This window comes from Tiliqua scincoides, chromosome 5, assembly GCF_035046505.1.
Source record: "Tiliqua scincoides isolate rTilSci1 chromosome 5, rTilSci1.hap2, whole genome shotgun sequence".
NCBI lineage: Eukaryota > Metazoa > Chordata > Lepidosauria > Squamata > Scincidae > Tiliqua > Tiliqua scincoides.
Genome location: NC_089825.1, coordinates 48,214,233 through 48,240,372, shown reverse-complemented (window position 1 = coordinate 48,240,372; position 26,140 = coordinate 48,214,233). Strand labels below are relative to the sequence as shown.

The following is a 26,140-nucleotide window of genomic DNA, read 5'->3' as shown; positions in this document are numbered from 1 at the left end:
ATGCAGACACATAGCATGGTAGCCTCAAGTCTAATATATTAAAAATAAAATATTGAAATGAATGGGGACCCACCTGAAATTGGCTTGCAACCCACCTAGTGGGTTCCGACCCACAGTTTGAGAAACATTGCTCTAGTGGATTACCTGCGCCAGGGACTGGATGAGAGGGTGCATCCCTGTCCTGCTGGATGCAGGGGGACATCCTGGGGGGTCCTGCTGGACTCTTCAGCAGTTTTAGATGCCATCGACCATGGTGTCCCTCTGGATTGGTTGGCTAAGTAGGTGCTTGGAAACACTGTTTTGCAGTGGTTCAGCCTTCTTTGCTAACAAGTCCAAGAGGTTGTGCCTCTTCAGCACCCTGATCTTTTGTCAGTGGGGGACTGCAGGGGTCTATCCTGTCCCACATGCTGGTTAAGATCTACACGAAACTGAGAGAGGTCATCTGGGGATTTGGAGTGGGCTGCCATCAGTATGCTGATGACACTCAGCTCTCTCTCCTTTTCACCAAATGCTGAGGAGGTTGTTTTGGAGCACTGCCTGGAGGTGACTGGGAACTGAATGTGGGTTAATAAGCTGGAATTAAATCCAGACAAAACAGAGATCCTCCTGCTCTGGAAATCCAGGAAGTAGTGCTAGACTATCAATCTGTTCTGAATGGGGTTGCACTCCCTCTGCAGAAAGAGGTGCACAGTGTGGGAGTCCTCCTGGATCCACAGCTGCTCCTGCATCACCAGGTGGTGGTGGTAGCCAGGGTGCGTTTGCCCAGCTTCAGTGGGTGCACTTGCTGTGGCTGTACCTGTGTCACTCAGACCTGACCATAGTGGTCCATGCCTTGGTAACAGATTACTATAATATACCTTCCATGGGGCTTCCCTTGAACTGCAATTAGTGCAGAATGAGGCAACCCATGTGATCAATGGGTTTAGTGCTTTGAGTCTATTGGGTTGTTGTCCCATTAGCTGCACTGACTGCCAGTTCATTTCCATGCACAATTCAATTTGAAAAGCTCTTTAGAACCTGGACAAACGTACTTCAGGGTTTTCCATATATTTCAGCCCAACCTCTAAGCCAGTGTTTCTCAACCAGTGATACTTGTACCACCAGTGGTACTTGAGGTGGTGTCCAATGCTACGCATGGTACCCCCAGACCCCTGCCAGTTGGCAGCAAGACTTGCAACACAATGCAACAAGCAGTGGTAGGAAGTTTGGTTCGGTGGGTAGATCTCCAGCATGTGCTTTTTTTGTGCTCTTAAAAGCCCTGCCGTCTGCTCCATGCTTGTCATGTTGCACCTGGCCTCCCAATTGGAAAGTAACTCGTGATGACATCATAACCAGTATCACCAGAAGTAACTGGTGTCTAAGTGGCTCTGCTATAAGTGACACAATTGATGGAAGTTAGCAAGTGTGGCAAGAAGTAGGGCCTTCTCTGTGGTGGCACAGGAACCCTTCCCTTATGACTTAAGAACTAACCCTCTTTAGAGACATTCAGGCAAGGGTTAAAGACTTCTTTATCTTAGGAGGTTTTTTGGGTGGCTGCGTGGATTAGGGTTAAGGTAAGTAGGTGGTGTTGGGTATTGATTTATTGACAGCTTTACTGGCCTCTTGGATACGCTATTTTGACTTTTATGCTGCTATTTACTTATTGGAGGTTTTATGTGGTTGCTTGTTTCTAGTTTTATATTTGCTGGGAAAACCTTTTATGATAAGCTGTGTATTTTTTTGGATGGTTTTATTGGGTTTGTTACTGTTTTTTACTGTAGATTTTGTTGCCAGTTTTATCTATTTTATGCCTGGTTTTGTAAGCTACATTGAGTAATGTTGGAAAGCCATGGTATAAATCAGGGGTCTTCAAACCCCAGACCGGGGGCCAGATGCAGCCCATAGCAAGCCTCTTTCCGGCCCGCAGCCAACCTCATGTCCCCTGAAAGCCTCTGGCCACTCAACTGAACATGACCAGAACTGTGTTCTGATTGTGCCTGGAGGGTGTTCTGAGGGCCAGAGAGGTTGAATGAATGAGCCCATTCATTCATTTATTCACTCATCTAAGTTCCATCTCTAATTTATTTAAATAAATTTTATATTTAAATTTTTTTTCTGGCCCTCAACACCATGCTAGATATCTGATGCGGCCCTCTGGCCAAAAAGTTTGGAGACCCCTGGTAAAAATCTTTACGTATGTAAGTGCCCAATCCTATGCATGTCTACTCAGAAGTAAATCCCATTATAGTCAATGGAACTTATTCCCAGGAAAGTGTGGATAAGATTGTAAGTAAGTAAGTAAATAAAAGAGAAGCATAAGTATTTCCCAAGTTGGGGTTCCACCACTTGTAGCATAACCTCGGCTTTGTTACTTTCCTTATGCCCACAAACCTACCAAAATTAAGCCATGTTTCTGCCATCAGTCAGTGGCATATATATGTATGTTTCTACCATGTATGTTGTGAAAGAAATATGTGAACACAGAATGAGGGGAAGCGTGCAGGTGACATGACTGGCATCAGCCAATCAGTGCTCTTCAGAGTCGTCTTTGATCTGGTTCAAACTGAACTGTGCTGAAATGTGCAAAACTTTGGTGTTTTTTTTTTCCAGAGTTCACCCTGGGACAACAAAAGGTTGTTCACCCTGGGACAACTGCAAGTTCATACGGAACACATGAGGACTCTTCCATGCCCCACCTTTATTAAAATATTACATCTATCCCCCCCCCCCAACCCCAGTTCTCTTCTGTCTTTTTCTAGTTCAGACCCTGATTGGTCATCAAGGGCTCAAAGCTATTTGCTGTGCTCGGTTACAATATATTAAGAAGGACAGAATGTGTGTTCCCAAAAGAAGATGACAACAAACCCCCAATAAAACTCTTCACTGATGTTATCAAGGCTCTGGGCATGTCCTGGGCGTTGTTTTCTCATAAATCATGTCTGTGGCACAAAAGGAATCCTTTTACAAAATATTTTCATGCTTTTTTGCCAGCGTCCTCGCCTGTCCTCTCCTCACCTAATGAATTCCAGCATACGAGCTGTCGGATCCCAGGTTTACTCATTTTAATAACTGACTTTTACAGGTGCTTGGCTAAGACAAATAGCAGAGACATTGTGTCATAATGCAAATAAACGGAGAACAAAACAACGGGGTTTCTCAGAGTGAAGCATGGTATTCAGAGATGCTATTCATAGATTAGACATTCAGCAAACACAATAATAAAGAGCTACAGTGCTTTTATCCTTTTTAATCCTTCCTCAAGGAGGACCGCCACGTTGCCAGATGCAGGAATGATCAAGTAGCCCTAGTCATTGTGCAACAGTGACTGTCTAAACGAGGGGTCGGCAACCTTAAACACTCAAAGAGCCATTTGGACCCATTTTCCGGAGCAAAGAAAACCTCGGGAGCCACAAAACCCTTTTGACATCTAAAATTAAGATAACACTGCATATATAGTTTTTTTTTTACCTTTATGCTATGTATAAAAAAACTTTTTAAGAAAGAGTTTTAAAATATTAATGAAAAAATATTAAATACCTGACAAAGCGTTATTGAAGATATTTCCATAATGCTGTTTGATTGGTGTCCTCATTTGCACTTGCATGTCCAGTAGCCCCCCCCCCCAGTATTCCCATCAATTATCCAGACACCCATGGGTGCACATGGGACAGGGTCAGGACTGCTTAGGGGAGGGGGGTCAGGGTTGCATGGGAGAGGGGGTCAGGGCTGCTTGTGGGAAGGGGTCAGGGCTGCTTGGGGTCAGGGCTGCTTGTGGGAAGGGGTCGGGCTGCTTGTGGGAAGGGGTCAGGGCTGCTTGGGGGTCAAGGCTGCTTGTGGGAAGGGGGGTCAGGGTGTAAAACTCTGCCACACGGGCAGGCGGCTGGCGCTGCGGCTCGGGTGGGAGGGGACACACAGCGGCGAGGGGGCTCGCCCTCGGGGGCGGCTGGGGCTCTTTGGGCGGGAGCTGCTCCAGCACCCTCCTCTTCATCCCGCCCACGCCGTCCCTCTCTGTAGACAGGCGGGGGGAGGGAGACGTTGGAAGGGGAAAGGCAGGGAGGGGCGCATGTGAGACGTCTGAAGGCAGAGGGGAGACTGAGCCCTGCGCCAAAGCAAATGGTGGGGGGAGGCTCCTGAAGGAGCCGTTTTATGAGGAGCTGTCAAGCGTGGCGCTGCCAACACACAGCACGCAGCAGCCAACGCTGCAGCTCCCGTCCAAGGCATGCTGGGAAGAGCCGTGGAGGGAGCGAGAAAGGGTGGTCAGCCAGGGTGTGTGGGAAGGCAGCCATGGCAGTTCATGCAGTGCCACCTTCCCTCGCGCTGCCTCGTCAGGAGGCGTTCCCCTCTCGCCCCTGCGGTGTGGAGGGGGCTTCAAAGGCTTTACTGTGCAGCACATGCCACGGGCGGGACACGACTCTGAGGGGAAAAGAGGTTGAGCAGTGTATCCTGTCCATCTTGGCCGGGGAGGGGAGGCGAGGCGTGGGGCAGGCAGGAGGTGTCCGAGCTGCTCGTGTGCGCGCTCAGGCTGGTAAGCAGCAGCCGCATTGCGGGCGTGGGGCCAACCCGTCCCAGGGGGAAAGGGGGTCGCTCCCCGCGGGTGCTGAGGCTGCCGGGGCGGGTTGGCCCTGCACGGAGCCGCAGCAGATGGGTGAAAGAGCCGCTTGCAGCTCAGGAGCCGCAGGTTGCCGACCCCCGGTCTAAACAGACCAGATTCCACTGCATCTATGTTGCAAAGAACAACACAAAAGACAACAAAATACATGCAGTCATGCGCCATTTTTGTTTTGTTTAAAGAAGCAGTGTTGCAATTGTTACTAAATTGGCCTTAATAAATTGGCTTGTTTGCTAAGAGAGATCTCAGGCTGCATTGCAAAAATAGCTTGCCTTATGGTACTCTACATCTATAATGGTCACCCAGTGGCAAAGCTAAAGGGGAGGGGAGGGGGTACACTGCCCCACGTACCACCCCTTAAGAGGGCATCTTAGAGGTCTCTGAAAAACATTTCGGTGAAAACTAGAAGTGCCTTTCAGAGGCCTCTAAGGCACCACCTCAAGACATCGTATATATGAAAGGCTGTTATGGGAGTATGGGGGACATGTTAAAAAAATTTTGTGCCCCCAAGTCCCAGATGCTTTAGCTATGCCACTAGGGTCACCTAAAAGCGGTATATAAATATTAAAAATAATAATAACTGTTTAGCAGATGAGGAACACAATCCTGTTTGCAGTGTGACAGGGCAGAAAATCTGTATACGCAGCAAAAGGGATAGAATAGCAACTACTACAAAGAAATTCTGATTGTTCTGGCAAAACCACTAGCCGCATGGTACTTTTTTCTAATTATTAAGATGGTGTACTTGGCACACAGCACTGAATGGATTGACTTGGTAATCATCTATAAAGCACCCCAGTAGCCAGAGAGGGCTCCCATGCAGCCACTTTCTCCCTGGACAGAGAACAAAATAGACTCTCCATGTCTTTAGCAGTATTATGAGCTGTCAAGTTAGGAAGATTTATGCTGCCCTGCAGAGTGACCTCAAGGCATTGCTTTTCCACTTTGCTGGGCCTATCAGAATAGTGCTCCAGGTGAAAAGATTGAGCCCAGGCCTGGGTTTGAACTCATAAAGTATTTTTTTTTTACTCTACTGTGATGTAAGCAATGTATGTAGTGAGAAGCAATTTCTATCCACTCATAAGAGATGGCTGCCCTGCAGTGCCAGCTGCAATATGAGGAGCTGAGCTTCAAAGGCCATCATCAGGATTTCTCTGTGATGGAAGACGAAAGGAAGATACTTTCATCCTCACTGGTGGTTGGGGCTGGGAAAGGGAAAAAAACAAGATACTTCAGTTACCTCCAGGTCCTTGGGACCACACCTTCACATTGCCTCAGCCTAGGAGACAAAACAGTATGCACAGGATTATTCTTTATGGTGCTTATTTTTATGGCAAGAACACAAGGAGGAGGAGCTAACATGGTTAGGAAGTTCAGGAGAAGCAACTGCAGAGGACACTGGCCAGGCCTGAGCCTCATGAGTCCCTGAGGTGGACTCCCCTGTAGAAACCTGAGCCTGGTTCTTCTGATGGGCTGGCCTTCTGGGGCTTCCTCAGGCTTCCCTATGCCTTATAAGAGACATTAAAAACATTACTTCTGGTTTTCATGGAGAAACCAGAAGTAGCATTTTTCCGGTTTTCAGTCATTCCAAACCCAGTAGAGACCATGGGCAGACCTGCGTGACCTCTGCTGGGTTCAAAAGACCCTCTGGGGGCAAGGGGAGCACAGCTCCCCTCATCCCTGGAGGGTGGAGGGTGGGGGCCCGGGGCCCTCCCACACCCGCGGATAAGTGAATCCACAGATATAGGATCCACAAATAGGGCCCCCCCCAACTATAACATCCACCGTTTTGAACTACTCATGCGCTGCATTCACATGACACATCACAGTACTACTCCGTACGGTGAAACTAAACACCTCTAGTGACCATCCAGTCAAAATTATAACATTATGCGTCAACAAATTTGAAATTAAAAAAAAAAAATGTATAGGAGGCATTACTTTTGTACCAACCCACAGAGTTCAATACATAAAGTAGGATTCTTTAATCTCCTGTCATCCCTTCAGCCCAGGGGTAGTTTGTGTTAAATGTCTTCCTCTGGTCTGGCTTTAGTTCTGCAGTCATTTTTCTCCTCTTTTTAATTACAGATTGAGAAGTAAATGAGTGTGTTTCTGAAGGAAGAAAGTACAAGAAAACCAGGCTGGAGTGCTGTGATTGGAAGGATCCTGGCTCCATTAATTTACATTCACCCTCTATTCACAGTCATGGTTCACCTGCACTTATTCTCTGTTTCTATATACACACACTTTGGATGCCCCAAGTGGCAATATATGCATCTCTGCACAAGATGCAGTTCCTCATGTATAACCCAAAAATCTATGTGAGTTCACCCTCTGCTGTTGGTGAATGAAAAGCTTTGGATTCATTATTAGGGAACAGTGGCAGTGGCACTGGATTAAGAACAAAATCAGCGGAAGAACAAGAGCCCCCTTGAACTTTCTTTGACAACAGGCATAACACTGTTCTTTTTCCACTGTGCAATCCATCACGGGTCAGCAGCAGATGCAGGACATTCTGAACCTTGCCTGGTTGAGCTATTCTAAGTCACTCACAGATAACACCTGCAAGCAAGCAAGTGATCATATTCACAAGAGAAACAGGAAGTTGAGAAAATCCACTGAAGATCTGCTTGCAGAATTCCTTCCCAATTGCTCCTTCAGGGATGTGACGGCCCCATCCCGAACAGTGCGCACCAGCTCATGGCCGGCACATACTGTTATAAACGTGCCCTAAGGCATGTTTGTGAGCCCTTACCCTGGCCCCAGCACTGGAGCTAGCCCAGTGCAAGCCCACGCTTGCTGCCGGACTGCCTGGCAGTGGAGAAGCGAGTGAGGGTGTGGGGGGAGGTGGGGAGGAGGCATTCCGGGGTGGGGGGAGGTAGGGGGACTGAAACCACCGGAAATTCCATTCAGCTCTCCTTTAGATTTCATACAACAAAGAACCAAGGGCAGTGTAGACTCAGAATGCGTTAAAAGATTTGATCACATTAGCCTTTCCTGTATGATGAAGTGGATCATTAGGATCCCAGGCTAACAGCCCAATCCTGAGCTGCCCAGCGCACAGGGCTGCAGCGCACGGGGTGCCAAAATGGCTGCCGCTGCATCCAGCACACTACAGGCAGCCACCAGCAGCTCCTTGGGAGAAGGGGGCTTTCATCCCCTTCCCCTGGGTAAAGTGAATAGCCCTGCATTGGAGCTACTTGAATCTATGCCAACCCAAAGCTCAATGAAGAATCAAGAGCCTCCGTGTCAGTGGCAAGCCCGACATGGAGGCTCTCGATTAGGTAGAGCTTAGCTTATGGCACATTTGCAACAGCGTATGCTGGTGGTGAGCCACCATACCAAGCTCAGGATTGGGGCTCTAAATCCCTGACTTCTCCAGTGTAAAAGGCTATCAGACGGCTGGGCCAAGAAATGCTTTACCTGAAACCTTGGAAAGCTGCTGTCATCATGAGGTTGCTAGTTTGCCAAAAATGTTTCTCCAGTTTTTTTCCCTCCTTGCAGGTCAGGCAGCAAAGGTGAATCTCAGGGCATTTGAGGGCCATCATCAGACCCTAGTGCTATTTTTCCCCCTCATTTTTCAAAGGTTGGCAGTCTTATGACATCATCAGACCCTACCTTGACTCCCAGCCTCAAAAATGTTAGGATTTTATTTATTTGTTTTTCACGTTTTTTAAAGACCGCCCTTCCTCCAAGGAGCTCGGGATGGTGTACATAGTTCCTCCCCTCCTTTTGTTCTCACAACAATCCTGTGAGGTAGGTGAGGCTGAGAAATAGTGATTGGCCCAAGGTCACCTAAGCAGTTTCATGGCTGAGCATGAAATGAAGACCTTCCAGGTCTTCGATCAGCTCCCAAACCACATCCCTTAGATACATCTGACCTGGCTACCCTAGCGGGTCAGAGCTGACAATACTTGGCTAAATGGTTGAGCATCAGGCAGGGTCATATAATCAATATTTTCGGTGGTTATTATGATTATTACAAGGGCAAATATAAATGAAACGGAAAGTACAGTATCTGGTAGCCAGAAGTATTATTTTGGAAAGGTGTCATCTCAGAACACCATCTTCAAATTACTCCTCTATTTTCCTGCAGCCAGCAGCCAGGAGAAGCATAGCAAGGGCTTTGCAAGTGTATCAAGTGTATCCAGAACACACATGTTCATGGGCTCAGTGTAAAAATATAAGACCTTGTTCCATCAATGCAAGTCTGCTGAGATGCTGTCTCAAGAATCAGGCTAACTAATGAGGCTACTGAAGCCTCAGCTGTCTTCAAATGCTTTGTCATCTGTTCATACTTTAAAAAGAAACAACTATTATTTATTTTATTTTAAAATGTTTTTATCCCTCCTTTCTCTCGCCCCCCCCCCCAACAAATGTGAAAAACACAATTAACATGATCTAGGTTGCCAGGCTGGATGTATCCAAAAACCTGAGTTTTCTGAGGTTGGGCATGATGATATCACAGGACTTCGAACCCTTGAAGTGGGGGTGGAAGGTGGAGTCTGGTATCAAGGTGATGCTGATTAATAAATGAGTGGGACCCTCCCTCCAGAGGAGTGAAGCCTAGTGGTGGTTCAAAAATGGCCTGAGATCAGTGGCATTATGAGGGAGGTGCAAGGGGAATGGACCACATTGGGTGACACCATCAGGAGGGAGATAAAACCATGAAAGCCAAGAACAGCATGCAAGTGGAGGGTGTATAGCACCCTTCCTCACCTCAAAGGGCTCCTGCACACAGTGGGGCTTGGACTGAAACAGGCTGGTTCGGAAGGAGATCCAGGGGGTGACACCATGAGTTACCGCACTGGATGACACTAACCCTAGTATGCCTCTGCCTGAGACTGCCACCTATCTAGGACCCTTCTCCACCAGGGACTGCATCAACCAGCCTCATGAATGGTCTAGCTCCAGAGTTTAAGGTCAAGGTCAGTTCTTTTTTCTGTGCAGGGCTGTCTAGACTAGAAGAAAACAAAATCCAGAAAAACACTTCAGGCAGTGAAGGGATCAATTTTTTCCCGAGGCAGCTATAAGTCCTTATTAATTAGATCACGTTGCACAGTTTGAAACATGAAGATTTATATTCCTGCAGCCTTACTTCCTTAAAAAAAAACCTAATATTGTAATGCTGATTGTAGTTAATATCCATGCAAATGTCCAATCCTTTATTGAATCCTGCTAAGCTCTTCACCTCATTGATATTTTCTGGCAAGTTGCGCAAAGCAGCATTTCCGTAATCAGTTTGGAAAAAGCTGACTTGTGCCTTTTGGCTTCATTGACTGCTTTCCCATTCTCATAATGACAGGTGCATGACGCACACAGCCTTGCTGAAGCACAGGTAGATGGGCCCTGATCGAAACACCCTTTCATCTGAAGATATTCGTTTGTGCCTCACCTCTCTAGGGCTAGAGCATGTGGTGTAATAATAATAATATACAAAGGAGCACGTGCAGAGTGCTATTCCCTCACCACACAATGATTCCCAAAGTCTGCGCAACGGCTAGTAGAGCGGCTAACATTGACCTCCCCTCTCCATTTTACCCTCACAGCTGACTACAATGTATGCTTGGCTGACAGTGAATGACAGGCCCAGGATGAGCTTCATGGCTGAATTGAGATTCGAACTCGGGTCTTCTTGATCCTGCTCTGACACTATAACTACTACATCATGCTGCTGGTTCTCCGCACTGGTGCAGCTGCAATACAGCCCCAAGTCAAGAGAACAAATGTTCCCATACCCTGAGGATGCCTCAGTGACTGCCCCTTCACTGCAGTATGCAGCACACACCCCACTGGCACAGCTGCACCAGCACTAGACAGGATTGGGCCCTTAATGTGGAATGTATCCCTAAATGGAGTTTTGAACCTTGCTAGATCACTCCTGCCCCCATCTCTTTGCTTCTTCAATGAAATCTAAAAGGGCCGTCCTACTGTAAAAGCCCCCAAAGTCACAGGCAGAATGAAGATCTGAGATTACTGAATGCTCCTAATAGGTTCTCACCACCACCCCACCACCCCAACATTATTGTGTACTTTTGGAAGGGGCTGCTTTAGAAGAGTGGAATTTTCCAAGCTGCCTTTCCAGCAATGAGCGGAAAGGATGATTGGGTGGCACAGATCCAAATCCGTCTTTCAGCAATTTGCTGCTAAGTCCAGAATGATACGCTGTCCACAATTGCATGTGACATTTACTCTCTCTTTAGCTTACCACTGGAAAGTGTTCATCTCACGTACATACAATCGAACAGTGTTTTTAAACTAGTGGTACTTGACAGTGTGGCAGGTGGTCTGTGGCCTCACTGCCAGGATGATGATTACCACTGGTGATCACTCCTCTGGCAGGCTTGACCCTGCTGGAAATGAAAATGGTTGGGGCACTAATGCCCTGATGGGCTAGATATGATTGTGTAGTTGCTTTGCACTTTGATAGAGGAATGGTTTGGGGAGGGAGGGTGCAAAATGAAACCAGAACTGTGAGGCAAGCCACTGGCTCTTGTGCACAGCTGCCGTCTCTGGTTGCAAAAGTGGTACCTGCAAAAGGTGCCGCTGGAAAAAAAAACTCCCCCTACACATCTTCATTTGCACTCAATACTTTCTCCTGCTTCCTTGGTCTTTGCCCTAAATGTGGATATTCAAAGATACTACCACAATTCAGCATGAAAAATATCAGATTGAAAGAAACTACACAAAATATTCCTGCCCTCTTCCTCTCCTTGGACTTGCTCCGGGGAAATTGCTGGTGCAGGTCTGAGGAGACCCATTGCAGGGCAAGGGTCTTACAGAGGCTGCTGAAGCCTCCTGCTCCAACCCCATGCTGGATAAAGTGGGGGCCTTTTTAGTTTGGCTGCACCTGTGTGTGTGTGGGGGGGAAGGATAGGATTGGGTCATAAAGCTCTCAATAACTGAAGTAGAGTTAGTCACAATGCCACTCATTTTTTTAAGCAAAGGGATTTGTGCCTTTGACCTGCTTATCTAGCACCCAGGCCCATTTCATTGTTTATAACAACACTGGGTGTCAAACTAGCGAGTCAGCCAGAAATAAAATAGCGCACTCATGAGGACTAATCACATTTTTATTTTTCGCAGCAGTCCTTCTCGCCACCGTGCCTGTCATAATGATGGATACTTTGCTATTCACACTATTAAAGCCTGTACAGATGATTAAGCGCTCAATTCTCAGAAGGTGCAAATTGCTATGTTCTATGGAAGCCGAAGGAGTGACACTAGTTTTTAATGTTCTGAGGCTGTGGAGCTAAAATTGTACCCTGCAAGAGGAAAGGAAGTAGATATCAGCATCATCTGCCCCCAAATGAACCAAGTCATTTTGAAACAGGCAAGAAAAACCTTTCAGTTTTATGATATTGTTCTGGGAGATGCAGAAAAGTCCTGCTTGAACAGGGGAGCTTGGGTCCCACCCCCCTTCACAGATGGGAGGCGAGTGCAAATTGCAGTTGCTCCAAGACATTAAACTAGTCAGCAGCTAAGTCTCTCCTGGTCTAGAGATTCACTGGATGCACTTCATGGAAAATATTAGCCCACAGAGAAAACAAATGTTACGAGGACGTGTTCCAGAGCTGCAGAAGCCTTCCAGGAACTCTCGATAGACAAGTATGCTCAGCTCGGGAGATATGCAAGTCATGGATGGAGCGGCTCCAGAGAGCCATGTGAATGAGGCAGGCCAGCATTCCCTGAGCTGGGAATAGCTATCGCTGCAATCAGGTCGCCTGGTCACAACATTTGATTGAATGTGGAAGTATAAGGCAAAGGGCTTGACCTTCTGCTGCCACAGGATTCAGGACAGAAGCATTCTTAAATAGATTTGTTTCTTAATTCTGTTATAGCAAAAGAGCTTTACACAGCAGTCAAGGTCACACACTAGGCTGTCCAAGGGCAGGTACTGATGCACAGTATCTCTCAGCCCAATCCTACCTAGCTTCCCACACAGCGGTGCAGTGGCGCCAGCATGGCGTCTGCTGAATCCTGGGGGGGGGCAGTTTCTGACTCCGGAGGCCTCCTCAAGGTAAGGGAACATTACCCTTACTTCCCACGGGTAAGTTCCTGCTGGCCCAGTGGGTCAACTCAGACCAATGCCAGCAATATCACTGGTGCAACACCCATGAAGGTGGATCAGGCCTGGGAAAGGGGCTAAGAGTTGGTGGGCACCCTGCTGACAAACACAGCTCCTTCGTGGACCCATTCCACCCTCCTCCCTGCCCTAGCCCCTGTTTGTTCCACCCACCCCTTGCCCCATTTCACCCCCTCTTGCCTCCCTCCAACCCTCTACATGACATACCTGCGGAGGCAAGCATCGCTGGTCCATCATCATGCAGACCCGGCCACTTGCCACTTCTGGCAGTGGCCAGGCTGCGCTCTCCAGTACTGTCGCATTTGCAACAGCCCGAAAGCATGTTATGCCACCAGAACACAGGTTCTGGCAGTATAACTACTGGATAGGATCAGGCCATCTATACCTTTCATGCTCACTTTTTCAAGGCGCTTTGAATGCTATGGAACTCTGCAGCCAGTTTCTTGAGACAGGCACAGAAAGCGGCACTGGTAGTGACGGATCACAGAGGTGGGTTCCCTTCTTGCAAGGGGAGAATGAGGCCTGGTGGTCACCTCAAGAAGTGGACATGACCGGAGATGGATGCCCCCCCCCAGCAGCCACCACAGGCCTCATCCAGCTGGCCTCTCTGCTCACCTGTCCATCACCACCTCTGTCTCTCCTTTCCCTGGCACATACTTCTTCCTCTCTTCTCCCAATCCCAGGTACACAACTTCCTTTTTTCATCTCATCTGCAGATCATTAACTCCACTCTGCTCCTTCTGGAGTGGAAGGAAGGAAGGAAGGAAGGCACAGCCCAGAAAGGAAAGGGGAAGGAATGGGAAAGAGAAAGGGGAGTGGAGGGGTGAAGCAATATTTGCTACTCTGTCCCTGAGAGAAAGGTGGGAAGTGTTTAAGGGTGAAGCTCACTCACCTGTCCAGTGTCATCACTACAGTTTGCATCACCAGTGCGGGAGGCCCAGTGCATCACATATATGATGAAACTCTTTCCTACAGAATTGTCAAAGGAAGAATTCTAGATATTGAACAACAAGAGCTGTTTAGTGCCACCAGAACCACATGTTCTCCACTCCATCTTCATATTCCAGTCAGTTTTGGGAAACCGGCCTCCTTCTTTTACCACCTGGTGTGCCCACAGGCCCGGAGAGCGTTTACACTGGCAAGGTGTAACGCTCTTTCATCAGCCTTGTTAACGGGCAGGTTCAGCGGTATCCCCTACTTAGAGAGGAAATGCAAGTGTGGAAGGGATTGCGTTGAGACTTTAATGCATACCTTTTTTTATTGCCCGCTACATATTGTGTCACGCAAGAAATTTCTAGGTCCATTGCTAGCTAGGATGCAGGGCTGGGAGGATTCAACCATGCTTCAGTCTCTCCTTTCCACTCCTGATCCTGAGACTCTGGATAATGTTGCTTCCTTTTTATCTGGGGTAATAGCCAGGCAGAGCCCTGGGACTCTGGGCAGTGACTGATGTTTTTGCTTATGTTGTGTTGTCTTTGTACATTCCTGTCTTGTTCTATTCTTTCTCTGTATTTTATGCCAATAAAGGTCTTACTGAACTGAACTGAACTGAAACTCTTTCCATGCAGTGGGCAAGGCAACATCCTATGCTGTGGGTATAGTGATGCACCATCTCTCCGCCCCCTGGTTTTTGGGCTATAACTTTTGATAAAATAGAAATATTTCAACACAGTTTGTTTAATTGCATTCTTCAGGAAACTACACATTGATTGATGGTGTTATTCGAAAATACCAAGATTTAAAATTTTTAGCTAGTAGTGGCGTCACCCTCTCCCATGCGCGTCAGCTGGTGTGGCCCTTCCCCCCACACCCCTTAGCGATGCCTCTGTACTTGTTCTCTTGCTGCCATTTCTCCTGCTGCTCTTGAATTCCTGACATAGAAATAGCCTGTCTCAGGGTTGTGAGGTGCTTCATTCCCCAACAGAAGGAAAAGGTACCACCACAAATCTCTATGCATGACATTGTGCGGATTTGGGTTTGGAGCCATTTAAGCCTGCCTAGGGACTTTGTGGCCATGCTGTCGAATAGCAGACAATAGCATTGCTGCTGTCTATAGTCTAAATCAGCATTTAATTTGCCGCTGGGCTATATAGGCCCAAATGCATTAAAAATAGAGTCTCTTTCTCGTATGCGCCTAGACTCCCGGACTTTCAAGTGAAAACAGGCCAACATTTTGAGTGTGGTGGAAGTGGTTTGAAAGACCTTCTTCTGCCTTGAAATTAAATGTCTCAAAAGGAGCTGCAGGCACACACTTCAAAGCGTCTGTCTGTCTTTTTCCGTACCTGCAGTGCGACGCCAGGGAGACTACACTAGGCTTGCCAACTCTGACTGAAGCTATTCCTGGATATTCCCAACATCGTGTACTGTGATGCCGTTTAGCCACTGGGGTCCTGGTAAAATCTCCAGGATTACTCTCAGTAGTCTCCTGGAGGCAGATGCTTATTCCTGGAGTCTGCAGGCCAACTCAGGGAGACTGGAAACTGATGCTGGATGTAGACATAAGCGAAACAAGCTACAGCTTAGGTCTTCACAATATGCAGGAGCCCCAGAAAAATAGGGGAGTGTACTGTGGGGGGGGGCAGTCACAAAGCCTCCTCAAGGAAAGCACTTATCTCAGGGCTGCTTTATGGCTGCTTTGGTGCAGGAAAGTTGGATAGGATTGAACTCTCAGGCTATGTTCCTATACAAATTTACCTGGGAATGTGTCCTATTGTATACGGCAGGACTTGCGTTTGAATAAACATGCACTCTACTATGCTGTGTACCATATATTTGTTTGGTATATTTCTTATTCCTTTGTTCATTTTTTATACATTTATTTTGAAAGATTGCAGCCCCCCTCCAAGAGTTTGGGGTGAAATGGGTGATACCTTTAAATGAAGGACAATAAGTTTCAAAGTTATAAATGTCTGAAGCTAGGCTTGAACACCGGAACATTGGAGGAAGGCAAAACTCAAGAGACTGAAAACTGATGAAACATAAAATGAATTTAATGCTAGTATAACTTCATATGGGCAGCTGCAGTGCAAGCAAGGGGAACTGTGTGGCCAGAGAGCAAACATTCAGGCTCTGGTGTTTGTTTGGAGCTTGGGGGGAATAGACTTGGTACAGCAGGTCTGTGTTGTTTACTTCCTTCCATTCTTTTATTCCTGGGCAGAGCGAAGTTTTCAAGAAGCTTCTAACATTACTGTAATGTGAAAACTGGTCTTTTGCCAGCTTCCAAGATGGCACTGCCCAGTGAATGTACCATCTTCCAAGATGGCTGCCACCAGCTTATCAGGACTCACCTAAAAGTATTACTACTTTTTTCCTTTTGAAATTTTGCGCTTCTAAGAATTTTGCACCCAGGACAACTACCCCTGTGGACCCACCACGCTACGCCACTGGTGGCATGCATGCTGCAGGGTGGCCATCCCTGTTTTAGATGTTGAGACATTAATTGAGTGACTACTAAGTATAATTATAATGGTTAGGAATCAATAATTCTTGTATGTATTTATTTACTCCTATAGAGTCACTCCTGATGGATGATGAATGAATTGCATGTGTTTTTTTTAAATGTAACACACAAACAATGCCACCTAACTATATTTCCCACAATTTGATACAATTATGGGGAGTGAATTACAGGATGATCACAATTAAAAAATTTTTTTTTTCCCTTCAATGTTGTTACAAATAAGTCAGAGAAAATCACTACCAAAGAAAATTAGAGGGGGAAAAAAGAGATCTCTAGTCTCGCTTGATTGATGGAGCAATCTAATGGCAAAATTTGTACTGTATGGTACTGACTCCAGTTCAGAACTTACCTTTGTATAGGTGATATGTCAACCCTATACCTATACCTGGAATGTGAAACTGCTTAAACTGTCATGGCTTCTCCCCAAAACTAGCACTTTTAATTTTGTGAGGCTGTGTGAATTTCTTTTTAAAGATCCATAATCCCTCTGAGAACAATCCCATCATGTCATTCTTTGGAACCAACGTAGTTAAATGAAATGGATTTAAATTGATATTCTTGACATGTCCTAAGAGAACACAAAATCATTTTCATTCAATCAAAGTGTGTGTTTCACTTGTTTATTTAGTTGCCTGAATTGATATCCTAAGTCCAATGAAAGGTTTCAGGCTTAGGTTGAAATTCCGGCAAAACCACCTTAATTAAGAAACCCAGCTTGCTGGGAAGAACCTCTCAAAGGATTTTCTAAGGTCATGTTCACGAGCGATGCTTCACTTGGTTTTTATCTTTCCTGAACTAGTAATTAAAATGTAAGACTTCACACTTGTTGAATGCACAAATGCACTTTAAAACAAACCATCTTACTCTGTCACATGTTAACCACAGTCACAAGCAATTCCAGACTAAAAGGACTTTGTGGCATGAAATGGCCTTCTTTCAGAGCTGGCTCAAGAGCTCCTTTGCCAGGTTCAGTCTAAGCCAGACCAGCACCTGCGCCAGTCCTCAGATTCCACATCCCAGTTTTTTCTTGGTGTATACTATTGTGTGCAATCTCTGACCCTCCCAGCTGCTGCCTCCTTCACCATTGCTTAAGAATAAGCTATTTATTTATTTTCCACATTTTTATACTACCCTTCCTTCAAGGAGCTCAGAGTGGTGTTCAATAGTTCCTCTCCCTCTTTCTGTCCTCACAACAACCCTGCAAGGTAGGAGAGGCCCAGAGATAGGGACTGGCCTAAAATCACCCAGGAAGATTCATGGCTGAGTAGGGATTTGAACCTCAATCTTCAATTCCTGAACCACTACACCATCCTGCAACTGAAGGCAGAGAAGAAGGATAGAGAGGCAATGGTGGTGGGAACAGCTGACGTTGAAGATGATCACCTTCTCCTCTCTCCTCCTTCAGCTCTCCTGCCACTGTTTTTGCAGTGGCACTGGATCCTAGTCACCCTGCTTGCCCTTCCATACCCACCATCCCTTCCATACCATGTTCCTCTGTCTTGTTCTGCTGCTCTGTTTAAAAACTTTATTAGGCAGAATAGGACATGAAGACAGTTAATAGGAGAAACAGCACACCACTTTTAAAAAAGGGTCCCCCCCCTTTGGAAATGGTAGACTGGTGGCCTACAGAGGTCACATCTTCTTCTGAAAATGGTGCTCCTCCCGGCTTTTTTGTTCCGAGTCCTGCTCTGCCACTCTGTTTCAAAACAAAGCAGCAGAATGAGGATGGTGGAGACACATGAGGAATGAGGGGGACACAGTGAGGAAGCTGAATAGATGGCCAGTGGGCACAGGGGGCTGTCTGTATCCATCTGTTGCTTGCAGCACCCATTTCACCTTGTCACAAGGGTGGACTGATCCTGCTCCTGGCACTTGTGTCAGAAGTACAGAGGAATGAACTTTAGTATCTTCAATGCTCTAATGCAGTGGTTCTCAAACTCTCCAGGAGTCTGAGAACAACTGGTAAGTCTTGATGGGGGCGGGAACTGGGATGGGGGGGAATGTCCCAATGGCGCCATAGTGATTGCTGCTCCACAGGCACCCAGGTGCATTTCATCATACCTTGGGGAACTGTGCAACCTCCCAGATGGTCCAGGAGGTTCGCAGCTCCCTCCACGGGCCTCCCCTCCACTGTAGTGGGCTCCAATCTGCATTCGGAGCCCACTTCCATTTGTGGTTGGAGCTCGGGAGCGTGGAGTTTCTGAAACTGGAAGTGGGCTCTGGTTGCAGATCAGAGCCCACTGCAGCAGAAGTAAGGCTTGTGGAGGGGTCTGCAAGCCTCCAGGAGGCTTCGTAGTCCCACCAGGTATGTTGAAATGTGCCTGGGTGCCCACAGCACCACGATCGCTGTGGTGCAGTTGGGACACCCATTTATGGGTCACTTCCCTTAAGGGTAAAGTGACCCATTTTGGTACCAATGCTGGGTCACGACCCACCACTTTCAGAACCACTGCTCTAATGTTCTAAACTACTCTAAGGGAAAATGGAAGTGGAGTTTTTTGGTCTCTCCGGGCCATTCTGAAGCCTGCAGAAGCAGCGAGTGAACATGTGCTGCCTCTCCAGGCTACAGAAAGCCCCCTGAAGGGGACTGCAGTGCAGCTCCGGCCCCCGTCAAAGGGCTCAGGTGGAGTGGAGCCAAGTCCAGGGGCCTGCATTGTGCCAGATTCAAGAATGTATAATTTTGTGTTTTCCTAGCTTCCACAGGCAACTGCAAAACATACCCCAGGCGAGTTCCCAAGATGTTGCCCCTTGCTTGTAGACTCTCACCCAAGATGAAACCCTGGGCTGATCCTACTTAGCTTTTTCGGGAAAGGCAATGGCTCAACCTCAGGATCACACCTCCTGCCCCTACCTCTTGTTTTCTACACTTCCTCTTATGCTCTGCTCCCCTCTTTCTTTAGAGTCCAGGGGATGGGAGGAAGAGAACTGGCAGAAGGAGGTGGTGAGTACCCCCTGCCAATCCATCACCTGTGGCAACTGCCTCCTTTGCCAGGGCCAATCCTGCCTCCTTTGCCATATAGATGATGCTCTGGCTCCATCATCTTCATCAACAACATCATCATTATAGCAAAGCATAAGCAACTGTTACCTTGCATATGCCTGATCTTGTCTGATCTTGGAAGCTAAGCAAGGTCAGGCCTGGTTAGTACTTGGATGGGAGACTGCCTGGGAATACCGGGTCCTGTAGGCTTATACCATAGTCTTTCGAGACTGAAGGTTGCCAACCAGCAAAGCATAAAGAGTCAAATAATGCAGCCCTGACAATCAGACCAACTTTATGATAAAGAGAACATCCTGGGAAATAGGGACACTGTCGTGTTTTTCATTATCCAAACAGGAATGCAGAATATTGTCTATCAACATTTTTGTCTCTTGACATTCTGCTCTAAATATTTTTTTTATTCCAAAACAAACATTCTAAGTCTTGTTGGCGGGTGGTAGCTAAGGACCAGAAGGCATAACTCGCAAGTAGCTGAGGACTTAATCTTTGCTGATGATAAATATAGAGCTGGAGACTGAACAAGGACTAATTTGACAGACTACAACGGCACTGCAAGAAACCCAGGCAGGAAACAGTTTATCCTCTGCCATTTCCCATGTCATTTTGCCACTCATGGACAAATCAACTCGAGGGCCTCAGTTTCAGATCTTTCATTTGGCTTCGTCATCTGCTGGAAAGACAATATGAATAGCAGTGTGTAGGCTGGAGACAGCAAAGCTCCTCAAAATCCAGTCCTAAAATAATTTGGAATACCCAGATTAATGTGCAATACATCCGCTGTACATTCAAAAGCGGATCTTGCTGGAAATTGTCCCTGGAGAATGTGGGAACCTGCAGTTTGTTAACTAACCAGAGTTATAACAAATCAGAATATCAAACCTACCCTGGTTTGTGGATCCAAGCTAACAAACTGCAGTTCTTTGGTTGTACAGAACTGTGCCTTGTTCTCAAAGTGAAAGAAGCACATGCTTTTACTTTCCTCCTCCTACATGCAAAGGAAGGAGAGGGGGGAGGGGATGTGTGCCAGCCTGGGCTCAATCTTGCAATGGGAAACCATGGTTTTCCATCATGTCTGAAGCCGGCCCATGTTTCATTCCAAAAATGCCATGGATCCAGGTATTACCCCACCAACATCTCATGCCGCTGTAAACATGTGAATCATATTTTCAGCGTTGACCGTCAAGTTCGGCGAAATCCTGTGAAGTTCGGCAAAGCTGCAAGGTGGAAAAATAAGGGCTACCCAGCATGATCTGGAATAAGGCTAAAGTTTATATGCACCAGTGCAGAAGTTCCCAAACTGTGGGTCCGTGGCCCACCAGTGGGTCATGACCCCAGTTTTGGTTGTTCGTGAAACTGACAGGGTAGATTAGACTACGTGCATCAAGAGTTAAGCAACCTGCTGCTGGTGGGAAGCACTGCTGCTCAATCACCATTATCGCCGCCGAGGCTTGAGAGGCTGGTAAAGTGAAACTTTTTTTTAGGTGGGTCCTGATGCTAACAAACTTTGGGAACCGCTGCATAAGGGATAAAATGCTGCTGAGCCAGAAACCTCAGCCTTTCTCTTTTATGGGAAAAAGATACATCAATCCTTATGACTGCCTGAACTGTGGGGCAAACTCTTGTGCTTCTGTTTTGTGTTGTGTTTTGTTCAAGTAGACAGGCATCAAGTGGCTTGAGATTTATCCAGAGGGTGGTGCAAAGGGCATCTACTGGCTATTGTGCAAAGATCCTGATAAGAACTGCTTCTGGTATGAATTGTCAAAGGTCCTGTACCCTCTCAAGAACTATCAGCAGGTCAAAGATTGCAAACAACAACTGAAATTAGACACCTAGGAATTCTTGAATCAGGACCAGCTCTACTCAGTGCGGGATTAGATATAAGCTTTACCAGCACCACGGCCTATGAGACACTGGCTCTCTCTGTTGCAAGGGCTGACAGGTGCCAAGTTCAGCCTCTTATCCGCCTGCCTCTTTCTGCAATCAGCATGAACCTGGAACAAATGTCCTCAAGGAATGCAGCACCTAAAGCACCAACCAGACCTAATCCATGATCTGCTTTCGATTGCCAACACCACCAGCCTCTGCTGACCATGCTGTTCTGCCACCCTGCCCTGACCTCACAAAACAGCTTGGCATGTTCCAGCTTTGAAAGTCCCTGTGGGTTGAAAGCGCGCTTCCATTCTCACAAGCAGTGAGACTTCATCACTGTAAACTGTTTCAGAGGGTCAGTAAGAATTCCCCATCCAGGATTGTCTCTCCAGCACTGAAGAACAGAGCTCCACAGAAAATCCTTTTTAGGGTCAATATCATACTTGGTTGAAAGCTCATTTTAGCTGTGTGCAAACATTACTTTTTAGTAGAAATGAATATGGGAACTGCTCACCCCACCCGCATTGCAGCTCTCCCCCTGCACTGTTCTACCCTCTCCCCTGCCCTTCCCCGCCTCTGCAAAAGATTCACTTGCTACCGTGGGCATTGCACTGGCTGCTGGCACAGACAGGCAGACTCTGGCCTTCCCTCCAGCACATCTATTCTTTGCACCATCACAAAGCACTTTACAGTGCTTTTGCAACAGCACGAAGTCCTGGTGCGCTGGGAGAACGCATGCTCTGCCAGCACACCAGTTGAATAGGATTGGGGTCTTGGGCTCTCTACATGCAGTCCATAACCTCAATTTGTCTAGGTTATATATTGCTCATGGGAAGCCTATGCATTTCCTGGTGAACATGGGAGGGTCACTGTGCCAAAAATACTGTGAATGAATGAAGGTTAGGGGGGCAGTACATCCCCAATTCCCATACCTTACCCATGCATTCACATTAATGAATGACTGAACTGAGCTAATGATCCTTCATTCAAAGTGTTAAATATAGGCTGTACTTCTGAATAAGACATAAGAGATCATTTGTTATTTCGCTTTTTTAAGAATCTATCTCATTTTCTCGCAATATCATTTTTGGATTACCAGGATATTAAATCTAGCTTCATTATTAAATGACCGTGCCGAAGGAGTTTTTAAAAATCCTATAGAACACTGTCTTCTCGAACCTGACTTGGCCAGCACTCAGAACTTCTGCTCTGAAAAAAATGTTGATGGCAAATATTGAAAAGGTTTCCTGAATATTGCCATCAGAATGATGCTAAGATTAATATGCTATTTTTAATTTCAACCACACACCAAAAAGAAATATGAAGAAATGGTCCACTATTCACTGAGATGGATAGTACAGAAGGAATGGCAAAGAACTGGTTAGAGTAGATCAAGGGCACAATGCACCAAAAGTTAATGAAACAAAGGCTGCAATCCTATACACACTTAGATTGGAATGAGTTTCATTAAACTCATTGAGGCTTACTTCTGAGTAGATATGCATAGAATTGCACTGCCAGTCTACTGAAATCAGGGGGCTGCCATGTTGTAAATGCCATGTTAGATTGTGGTCCAAATCTTCATGAAATACTAAAGAAATCACTTCAAGTGAACCTCTACTCAAGAATCACTGGCAGTAACCAGCGCACAGTGTCCCCTTTAAGGTAGTGGTTCCCAAACTGCACGCTGCAGGACCCTAGGGCACTATGACACACTCACAGGGGTACTACAGGATGTCACTCACAGCCCTTTCCTCCTGGCTGCCCCAGATGCTGCCATCTTTGCAGACTGGGATTGCCGAGATTGGCAAGATCTGCAGCAAGACGCCAACACAACAGGGCATTGGGGAAGGAGGCGACTATGACAAAGGTACATTTGGGAACCACTGCCTTTATGGTATAGTCCTAATAACAATGGAAATAGTATCAAACAAATCTTACATGATTCCCAGAGACTCTGGAGCTTGAGGCTGGGATCAAGTCCAGTGTGAGCTGCTTTGAACTGTATGTTACAGGCTCCAGAGCACTCTTCAGGAGGAGAAGGGAACTGGGGCATGTATCATCATCCTCTGCTGTTGTCAGGCCTTTGAACTTGTGCAGCCTTTTATAAATGTTATGAAGTTGTCCTTGTGGCCTTTCATGGTCAACAGAGGGGTACCTTTGACTTCCTATTTCTTTAAAGTATTTATATCCTGCCTTTCCTCTCCCAGTAGGGAGGTATTCACTGTGGCTAACAACATCATAAAATAATCTGACAAAATATAACAAAATCCCAAATCTAAACAAAACAAGAATAACGCCAATAAATAGAGCTAATAAATCACCAAAAAATAAACCAAAGCCAGATTCTGTTAAAAGCAGTAACTAACCCAATGCAAACAGTTCTGTACTTCAAGTCATAGGTCTGAGCGCTCCAACAACAACACACCTGCACACAGAAAACTAGCATATCAAGGAGAAAACTTTGCCAGGTCGGATGCATCCCGAAACCTGAAAGTTAGGAGGTGCGGTCTGGTGATGTCACAAGATCAACAAGGCTTGAAAAAATGAGTTCCAGGGCAGAGCCTCATCGGAAGGAGGGTGTGAAGCCAAGTGGTAAAGAAGTAAAACCAGCACCAGTTCGCAAATGGCCTGAAATTAATTTTAATATATGTCCTGCTTCCTGTTAATGTTTGGTTAGTCTCCCTCTAATGTGCAGGCTTCTTACCTGCATGTCAAAATTCCTGTGTTAAGCGAGAAACTCTTCCTGTATTAAGGGTTCCCCCATATCCATGGTTTCTTTAACCATGGTTTCTTTAACCATGGATTGAGGCCAAGAATAGAACCCTCATGGATATGGAGGGATGCTTAAATACACACGCAAGCATGCACACAGTGTGTGTGTTCAGCATGCATAAAATTTTAAAAGCCCCTCCCATTCTGAAATTCTTTTGAGGCTCCTGCAGATTGTGAGGCCCTAGCTAAAGCTTGTTTAGCTCATGCCTAAATCCAGCACTGCCTAAGGAGAAGAGGTCACCTTCGCCTTCATGACAAGATTGCTTTCTATATGGATAGAGTTTTATCCACAGAGGAGTACAGTCTGAGACAGTGTTTCTCAAACTGTGGGTCGGGACCCACTAGGTGGGTTGTGAGCCAATTTCAGGTGGGTCCCCATTCATTTCAATATTTTATTTTTAATATTGCAGACTTGATGCTACCATGGGATGTGACTGCATTTGGGGAGATCTGTACTTTTAACAGGCTACTATGTATATGCTTTTAACGTGATAGTTAATGGGGCTTACTCCTGGGTAAGTGTAGGTAGAATTGCAGCCTAGGATCGTTAAAAATTTTCCTGCTTGATTATGTCACTTCCGGTCATGACATCACTTCCAGTGGGTCCTGACAAGATTTTTATTCTAAAAAGTGGGTCACAGTGCTAAATGTGTGAGAACCACTGGTCTGAGATGTTCCAGTCCAGGGAAAGCATTCTTATATCAGAGTTTAAATGTATACATTGTTGCTCAGTTTCAATTCTGCTGAAACTCCAGTCCTTATATTTGAAAAATGTGGACTTTTTCAACTAGGGGTCTGGTTTTGCTTGTTTTTTGCTTGTTCAATGCTTTTATGATAGTGTATCATAGCAAAAGAAGAAGAAGAAGAAGAAGCAAGAGTATAACATTCTGGTCTTTTCACAAAATTGTAGCAAATTGGTATAGCCTCCTCAGCTAGACTTTAATTCTATCAGTGCCCCCTCCTCTCTGCCTAAATGCAACCATGTTCACCCGAACCTTAATACAAGACTGGAAAATAAATTGTTCCCTGCAACCGAAAGGCCCGGTTCAAGATATTTTTATCTTGGAATGCTCTGGGTTCTCTGAAGATTGAATAAATTATCCGCTGCTTTCTTGGCACACATACAGAATCAACAGTTCCATTCTCAGGCAACTGACAGCTCTGAATTTCCTTCATCGAGAAGGAAAGCATTGAGCAACCCCAGCGTTTCAAGGTTTCGGCTCCCTTTGCAAAGCGGTTGCGTTAATTCCACAGAGGCCAGTTGCCAAAGTGCCCCAACTTCAAAGGGGGTCTGCGTTTCACCTTTTTATAGGGGAACGTTAAAACCTCTCCGTGCATAAAGCCGGCAGCTGTTCCATTCAGCTGCATATCTGCGGCTCTTAACATTTTCCACCACTTCAGCCATGGAAGGACTCAGACTTTCAACGATCAGCAATTGGCAGCCCCGGAACAAATCAAGTCTCACCTGCTCTGCTGGTTGCAAGGCTCCTCAGCTTTGTCCTCCACTTAGCACAAACAGAGTGAACTCCTCTCAACTGAGCTTGGAATTACCTTGGAATTTATGACATTTGTCGGCAAGCGTTCAGGACAAACTCATCTGTTTTCTGCAAGTTCCCTCTTGGCTTGTACTGTTAACATATACATGTGGATGGGGTTGAAATGCACATTATAGTATTTCTCCACCCCCCCTTCAATAGTTTGGTTTAAGCTGTACAGCACCCACCCCTCAGTCCTTACCATGCCAAAGAATGGCTTGGAAATGCACTGTCCCCACCCCACTCTATACAATGACACCCGGGGGACAAGAATGAGTTTTACATCTGGATGGGAGACAAATATCACAATGAAAACATGTTCAAAAAACAAACCACAGTCCCAAACAGAGAAGATACTCACCAAACTACAAGCTTTTTTTCTTGGACAATTGAATCACATAGTTTACAGAAATCTAAAAAGGAAGGGGTTAATGTTAAATTTTGCTTTTGGTGCTGACCTGGACTTTCTCATATGTATGGGTGACATTAGAGGTCAACCATGACAAGCACTGGCTAGAGGCGTCACCAGTGAGGCACTGCCCAGGGCAGATGTTACCCCCTCCTCTGTGCTGTGCAACAGCACCTGTACTCACCTGGAGCAATGCACAGCGCCCAGAAGTGGTTCAGTGGTGATGCAATGACATCATCATGTCATTGCACTGCCAAATTGCTTCCAGGATGGCCATTTCTGGCCATTTGTAGCCTTGGGGGCAGGAAGACCCACCCGCCACGAAACACCAAATGGGCTTGGGTGTTGTGCCTGTCACCCCCCAGGTCACATCACCTGACTCGAACTGCCCCTCACTTGCTATGCTACGGTCACTAG

At 46.3% G+C, this 26,140-nt stretch overlaps 1 protein-coding gene across 1 annotated transcript in view; it reads right to left on the bottom strand.

Moving 5' to 3' along the window:
- The window catches only part of POMGNT2 (protein O-linked mannose N-acetylglucosaminyltransferase 2 (beta 1,4-)), an 80,956-nt gene extending 55,511 nt beyond the window's left edge, over positions 1–25,445 (bottom strand). Inside the window, exons 1-3 of the mRNA XM_066630973.1 lie at positions 25,245–25,445; positions 13,567–13,643; positions 13,290–13,414 (exon numbers count right to left, since the gene is read on the bottom strand). The gene's annotated coding sequence lies outside the window, so the exon portion shown is untranslated. The remainder of the gene's footprint in view (positions 1–13,289; positions 13,415–13,566; positions 13,644–25,244) is intronic.
- Between the last annotated feature and the right edge of the window lie 695 nt (positions 25,446–26,140).